This window comes from Silene latifolia, chromosome 6 (genome assembly GCF_048544455.1).
Source record: "Silene latifolia isolate original U9 population chromosome 6, ASM4854445v1, whole genome shotgun sequence".
NCBI lineage: Eukaryota > Viridiplantae > Streptophyta > Magnoliopsida > Caryophyllales > Caryophyllaceae > Silene > Silene latifolia.
In genome coordinates this window covers 114,969,647-114,978,074 of record NC_133531.1, presented here as the reverse complement: position 1 = coordinate 114,978,074, position 8,428 = coordinate 114,969,647, and the positions used below count along the sequence as shown (strand labels likewise).

The following is an 8,428-nucleotide window of genomic DNA, read 5'->3' as shown; positions in this document are numbered from 1 at the left end:
ATCCATATCCACTAGACCTTAAATATTGCAATCCAGACCCGATCCGTTGGATTTAGGTCCCAGCGTCTAGACAAGATCCCTGATCAATTGATATCCCTAGGGCTGGTCAAAGGTGCGGGTCAGCTGGGTCCGAACCGGGTTAGAGGGCGGGCCGGGCTTGGCTCGGGAGACTTGGAACCGGCCCGAGATTGAGGGCGATTCGGGATGCTCTGGGTGGGTAAAAGGTGGCATGTGAAGCGGGTTTTATGGCGGGTTTTAGGGCGGGCCTAAGGCGGGTCCAAGTTGGGGTAGGGGGTCGAGCTTGACATTAGGGACCCGAAACCGGCCCAGATTCTCCTAATCTTCAATAATTCTTTATCATTTTCTCCTCCATATTTTTCTTACGAAGTAATATTTTACTTTATTTATAACTTATAGTTTTATTACTTTCGTAATGTCTTAACTTTTCAACCCATTTTAGTATGCACCATCTCACATCTATTTATACTAAAAAATTACAACATATGGCGTACACATCACTCGAGTGCATCGTCACTGAAACAGCTAAAATGGTTATATAATAAAAAATAGGTTGTCTAATTTCTATATATTATGAGTTGTCCTCATTATAGAATTTGCCAAACGAAACCAAAACTATTTAAAATTCTAAACAAAGAAATTTAGAAAAAAAAGGATTCAAAGTTTATTTACGCGAAATATATAGGCCAATTTGACCCCATATAAAAATAGAGGAGTTTATCTTTAACTATACGTGATAAAAAGTGTCATGTCAAATTTGGTAATTGTTCATATAGGAATTGGCCATGTCTCTCAAGACACACCTTTATCGTCCCTAAAACCTTAATTTTGATTTTCGCCATTGTCATTTTCTCTCTCCGTTAAATATGTCTGTAAGTAATCTTCTCTCAATTTTTTTTGTAATTTGGTTAATTGTATTTACATTCAATGGCGATTATGTTTTTTTTTTAATTTTTTATTTAACGAAACGCGCACCTAGTCGTATTACGATTATGTGCTATAATGTGGATGATGTTGACAGTGATGTTGCAATTTTAACATAATGCGTGATTTTGATCCATAGGATACTCTTCATTTTCCGTCTCTATTACATAATAAATCTCCGGAGGTCGAACTTAGCCAAATATACTCTTTCTCCGTTTCTTTTCTCCATCACCTAACTTATTAAAGACCATTACGACATCTTTTCTAAATAATTTTAATTTGTGCTTGTCTTATTCTTTTCACTAAATATGTTTGTAACTTGACAGTAATTGGTTTTAGGTAAATGGATCAATTGATGATTTAACCGTTGTATTTCGTTCTATTGATTAATTGATATACTGTGATTTCCTGGTTTATTTGTTTGCGTAGCTTGTCTCGAATTGTTCATATCAAATGTTTGAAGTATAATTTTATTGTTGCGATATCCATTTGTTTATATGTTAGCCATCTTTAACAAAAAAAAAGATTATTCTCGCCTAAAATTTGATTGTATAGTATTGATATTCGTTTGAAAAATCAGTGCGCCTCGTGTCCAAAAAGCAAAGCGCGGCGTGCCTTTGCCTCACACCTTTGGCCTCGTCCCCTTGGGACCCTATCAAAATAAGATAGCTGCATAGGTGTGGTGCTTTCACAGATGTTTTTATTTGCTTGTATGATGTTTTTTTTTTTTTTTTTGCATTCTGATGGAGCATGAATTTTGATTTTCTTCATGTTTCGCATATTCTAGGTAAAAACAGTTAAAGTCAACAATGTTTCTCGTCACGCTTCTGAGCAAGATCTTAAGGAGTTATTTTCTTTTTCTGGTGACATTGTATACGCGGAGACAAAGAGGTTAGTTAATCTCTGCAAGCTGAATTTCGGTCATCAAAATTGAAGATCATATGTTTCATTTAACTCTGCAGTGAAGATGAGGAGACTCTAACTGCATATGTTACATTCAAGGATTCACAAGGAGCAGATACTGCTGTTTTGTTAACGGTAATCTTTGTTAATTGTATCGAGGAATAGGTGCTAGTATCTTACATGTTTGATGCAGTTGTAAACTTGTAATGACATGATATCTATATATTAGTAATATAATATATGTTCACAGTTTGTATATAAAGCTAACATTTAAACCCAACTGATATTTTCCTTCGTTCAAGATGTTTCTCTAGCGTGCTGGGATATACGGAGTAGGTTTTATTAGTATTGCAAATTCTTAAAACCTTTGATGCAACCTAAAGTACTCATATGGTATTTTGTGATGTGTGCGTGATTGAATATAATGTTTTACTATTGATTTATATAATTTTGTGCTCGACATTTCTGTTTATGCATTGCATCAGGTTATTAATTTTGTATTTACATCCCTACAATATATAAGTTATACTTGAAAACTTTTCTCGCCGATCCTTGTATTTTTTTTTTATCAAGTGTTACCTTATCATTCAGTGGTATTGATCAAAACACGAGTTTTATGGATATTTTAGTATCTCTTACCTTTAAATTTTTGTGATCTTCAAATTTCACATGCTTATTCGACCTCATTTAACATAAATGAAATATGAAATGACCATCTGTGTCATCTTCCTTTTTTTTGCCTATATTCCTTCCGTTTTTCTTTTTGTGTGGTATATGGTATCTGCTGACAGTTGTATATATGCATGTACCAGGGAGCGACGATAGCTGATAAGACAGTCACAATAAGTTTGGATCCCAACTATGAATTGCCACCTGCTGCTTTGGCTAGAATAGCAGTAAGAAAAATGATTTCATTTTGACATTATACTTTTCTATACTCTCATCACTAGGATATAGTAGGACACGTACGTGACAGTCTCATCATAAAGTTACACGAGATTTACAGAAATTATACGAATTTTATTCACCGAATTTAGTTTTTAGCGGGTTAATGGGTATACGGGTGAATAATTTATTCTAAATGGGTTTATATATTTACATGAGACAATCTCTTATAGACCAGTTAATTATATATGTGGATGAAATCTAAGTCCATGAAAGATGTGGAGTCATAAACAATGATAACCCCAAATAACATACAATCTCGAATAAAGAAGTTTATGCATAGCCACCCAAAATAGAATTAACTAAGGACTAATTTAGAGGCTTAACCAACAAGTACCAAATTTCCACAGGAAGGCGAAAATCCTGAGTCTTCACTACACAAAGCAGAGGATGTAGTTAGCACCGTTTTAGCCAAGGGCTTTATATTAGGGAAAGGCGCTGTTGGAAAGGCAAAGTCCTTCGATGAGAAGCACCAGTTGACTTCAACAGCCTCTCTTAAAATCGCGTCCCTCGATCGAAGACGGGTTTTTCTTGAAAAAGTCAACATGGGTACTTCAGGTCAACAATAAAGTCATGGAGTATGATCGAAATTCCGGTCTCGAAAAGACTAAAACGGCCTTCGCCATGGCCGAGGAAAAGGTTAATTATGCTAGTTCTACCGTAATGAAGAACCGGTATGTGCTCATTGGTGCAACATGGGTGACCGGAGCCTTCAACAAGGTGGCTAAAGTAGCCATTGATATCGGTCAAAAGACGAAAGAGAAAGTCGGGATGGTGGAAGATGAGCAGAAGAGAAAATTTGTGGAAGACTTTGCTCATGATCATTTATCTGATATCGACTCTCCGAAGGATTCAGTCCAAAACGAGCAGCATTCTGCAAAGCCTGATCCTGTAAAAGTCTAATCCCTTGATATTGTCTGGTATATATTGTATATATTTTTGGCATTATAATTTTTCTTTTCCTTTCTATGGGTCATGGCTATTGCTTCATCCCTTGGAACTTACACTGTAAACGAGGTTCTTAAAGTAAATATATTAATTTATTAATATTGTATACTGATGGTGATATTTAGTTATATTTTAGACAGGAGAATGAATATGCAGATAGACAGAAGATATAAAGTGATAAATAATGGTAGATGGAGAAAATGTATTAGATGGTTAAAGTGATAAATAAGGAGGGAGAACATGAAGGAAAACTGAAATGCAGGGATGATAGAGATAAATTAGATGTCGTTAAATATACTAATTACCCTATCAAATTAACAATTTAAATTCTAACTAGACTTTACTAACTTCTAATAACAAGGTAGTAAAATGGTAAGTTAGGGTTGAACTCAAAAGGAAGGACCTTTAGCCAAGACTCGATTTTTAAACTAATAACCAACTATTAATTAAACACTAAAGGCAAATTAAGACTCAATAAGCAAAACTAAATACAAACTATGAGCATTCACAATGAACAAACAAAGGTTGACATAGAAACGAGGTTTTCATGTAAGAAATTGGTAACAAACAACTAAAAATTTAAACTTTAACAAGAAGGCAAATCAACAAACAAATAGAGTGCAAGAATTCAATATGAGAGGGAGACTTGATATAATCTCTTCTTAGCAATCAACAAATAGTAAAGCTTGAGTCTTTTACTCTCTCAATGTTATATACCCACAACCACAATATCAAGATACTAGCACACACAAATTAAGCCATCGATATGCACCCTTCAAGTTTAATCAACAACTCATTAAACCATGAGGGACAACTAAATATGAGCATTAAGATTTTTACCAAGATATATTCAAGCTAGGACCACTTCTTACTAGATTAAACCATGTTAGTAAGAAAAGATACACATTTTCCTACCTATTATGTGAATCCTTTAAACAAATTCACCACACAACAAGCTTGCTTCAAACAAATTCAAGTTAAATTAAACCACTTCTCTAGAATTTGCAATAGTTGAACAAACAATAAGCATGGATGGCCAACCCAAACATAAATTCATTCAACATATGAAGATTAAGCACAAGAAAAGAGTATTACGTAACTTAAAAGAGATTAAAGAGTCTTAGAATAACAAAGTTGGAAGCTTTGAATAAAATTACACCAAGAAAAGAGATTTAGCCAAACCATAATTTTATTACAACTCTCTAATTGAAGAAAGATTGACATATTTTAAGGATGGATTACGTTTAATTATTACAAGATTAGTTCACAAGTCAAAGATGGTTCTAAATCTTAAACATGTTGGCTATTTATAGGGCTGCACTATTTCCTAGGTCAAACCGAAACTTGGGCTTTAAGTTGCGCAAAAGACGGGCCTTAATTAGGTGACCTATACAGAAACCGCAGGATGCGGCTGACACGTAGGATTCGGTAACCACCGCAAAATGCAGTTTTGGCCTGATCTTCGGCCTTAGAAGCTTGTCTTTGTCATACTCTCCCTCAACCTTGACTTTGTGGCTTGGGGCTCCAAGTGACCTAGCTATCACATTCCTTTGAGCTTGGGTCGCGAGTTAGGCAGCTTGACCCGACATTGGTGGTGTTGACTGGCCGAAGTTGACTTTGGTTGACTTGAGTTGACTTTGAGTTAACCTTAAATCTTTGCACAAAATTGGTTACAACCGACTAACACAAGCATAGCAAGGAAATGCAACAAACAAGGCTTAATTCATTAGAATTGCAACCTCCATTCATAACCCAAAAATCGATGAATTTCTTACTAGACCATTTACTTTGGCTACTTTATTTAACTAAGAACACCTAATTGACTCAACTCTATTTGACACTATCAAGGGAAGATAATGGAGAAATTTATTTATATTTGCAAACTCATGTAACCCGAACAATTAAGGATGAAAATTGTTTTTTTATAGGGTAACTATTAGTATATGGGAATGTCAAACAAAGATGGTTAACTAGTAGGCACTGTTTCGAAAAAAAATATAAGTAATACGTTTAGGTAATTCTTCACAAATGACGATAAATGTCACGTAAGGACTTAGACTTAGCAAATAGGTTGATTGTACGTTCCGTCTGGTTTGTTGAGGTCAATCATTTCAATTCAAGTATGTCATATATTTAAGTCAAATTGAGCCCGGCCATGTCATTTCGGATTTCGGCCCTGCTTGGGGTGTGGGTTGATATTGGTCATTTAGCCATTTACGATCGGGTATTTTGTGCCTTGGCCATTTCCGGCATGAGTCGCTTAGAATCACGGTATTTTCGAGTCAGACATGAAGATTGATTTTACAAGTATTTTTTTAAAAGTGTTTTGTATAATTAATTATACACCCTCTTTTCTCGTCCTATTCCATTTTGGGATGCCTCAATTAATTGTTGTCCTTTCATTTTAAGAATGAACTTGATGAGGAATTTTATCATTGATACAGAATTTGGTCCACTTGTCATTTAGTAATTGACCCATTGCTCTTTTCTTAGTCTTGTGGCAAAATCAAACTAAAGGACAACAATTGACTGAGACGAAGGAATATATATTATAAGGAAGTACGGACTCTTTTACCAATGATCTTTTCAATTAATATAGATAATAGTAAATGTAATTTCAAAGTAGATATATTCTTGTCATTTCATATAAAATCACTTTCGTAGCATGCAAGTGGTATTGTCGGGTCATTTTTGGGTCTAACAAAGCTCCGGTCAAGTGGATCGAGCGGGGTTAATTCAGATTTCGCGACATATTTAAGTTTTTTAATTTGATCTCGGGTAAAGTATTCGGGATCTGGTCATCCGACTGGGATAGTATTGCGAGGTCTAGCTAGGCTAGGCATGGTGACAAAAAACTCAAATCTTTTGAGACAAAGAAGCACAATATTGTGTGTAGTCGCATCACTGTACCACACCTGCAAGGAATCTACGTAGGTTATTGTAGTTCTTTAGACTACAGTATGGATATGATGTAAAGAGTTTGAAGGACAAGAATCTTCAGAGAATCATAATCATTTACCAACAGAAGACGCTAACTCTTGTTGCACAGAAGTGTCAAGGCTATGCATATCTTCTATAAAATGCCGTAATCTCACTCATTCTCCAAGCAGAAAAGTTGAATCACACACTAAATGTATGTTTAGCCAATTATTCCTTCTCTTTACTGCAAGTTAATCTTGTTTCTAAGTCTAGTTTTGCTTATCCAATTCCAGTGAATGATCAATGGAAACTCAAGTGAAAAAGAATTTAGATGATTGGCAATTGCCAAAGATCCCAGTTCACAAGTTGTACAAGAAAAAACCCTTTTGGAAATTTCCTAGCTACACCATTAAAGACTTTGAACAAACCTTTGTATGTGATTCCGCGGAAAAATGTATATCTTGTGACTTACTATCTGTCTGCAGGCCAGAAGGCTTCGTCAAGAAGAAACACAGTTTTGTTCACTTGGGTTTAGTCCAAGCAGGGGTGTCTAACACCCCGTGCAACCACGGGCGAAGGAACTGGGCCTCCGGTTTTAAACACCGAATTTAGAAGCCTTATTAATTAAATTCAATACAAAAATCGAAGTGTAGTACCGTTGTACATTCATATTTGGGGCCTCATTTTTTCTCAGTGCACCGGGCCTCCATTTGTTTTAAGACGCCCCTGAATCCAAGTAGCCATTAAGCCACTTGTACGAGACGGCGTAAATGCTCCTGTAATTGTATGCCTAAGAGACTCTAGGCACCTTGACTTCAAAACCTCTTTGCTTGCACTTGTAACATCAAATTTGTCTCGAGGCCCATTGTTTTTTAATTGTTTCCCTAGTTTCACGGTCTCTAGGAAGGACGCGTTTTTTAATCTCTTTTCCTATTCCGACCCCCTTCAATTGTTCATGAAGACTACTGGAATTCCTTTGGTGCTTACAGTTAGAATCGTTTGCAAGGCAATGGTGGATTTAAGGGCAGAGTACTTGGAGGAGCCTGTGTTAGGGAAGACCATTTACTTTCATGCAAATTCAGGTACGCCGTTAACCATTCAATGGGATGAAGTGGTTCAGGATAATGAATCAACGCAGTGTCCACAAGACCGATTGATGCTAACTGTTAGGGCCAAAATTACCGTATTTTGCCTAGGCTACGTGGCACGAGATAAGTGGTTAATTAATGAGCAATGGACCCATTACATACATGGGGAGTCGGGCCCATGGACCGAGCCAGGGAGGCAGGTCTGGAAGCAGGATAATCCGGGGAAGGACAGTAGGTGAAGAAGAGTTCGACTTGGACTAAGATATTAATAAGATCGCGGGTAAGATAAGGAAATCCTAATTATTGTCATATTCTGAATAAGGAAAGTCCAAACTCTACCTTGAGGAACAAGGCAATTAAGTGGGAAACCTAATAAACCCACTAGGGTTTATTCACTATAAATACAAGGAAGACAAACAAGAGAAGGGATCCATATATTGACACACACAAGAACATACAAAACGGCGTACAACAAAGGGATAGCTAACAACCAAGCAGCAGCATCTAACCTACGTACAAACCCCAAACCCCAAAACTATCCCATGAATACCATGAACACAATCTAATGATTATCTCCATCTTTAGATAATGATTACTCTAATCATTATCACCATCTTACCACAAGAAAATTACTACAACCAAAATCCCACGTATTAATCCGTCGAATGGCCACTGACATCCGA

General features: G+C 36.3%; 1 pseudogene; it reads left to right on the top strand.

Moving 5' to 3' along the window:
• Nucleotides 1–616: 616 nt before the first annotated feature.
• On the top strand, nucleotides 617–3,842 carry LOC141658921 (binding partner of ACD11 1-like; annotated as a pseudogene).
• The last annotated feature ends 4,586 nt before the right edge of the window (nucleotides 3,843–8,428 follow it).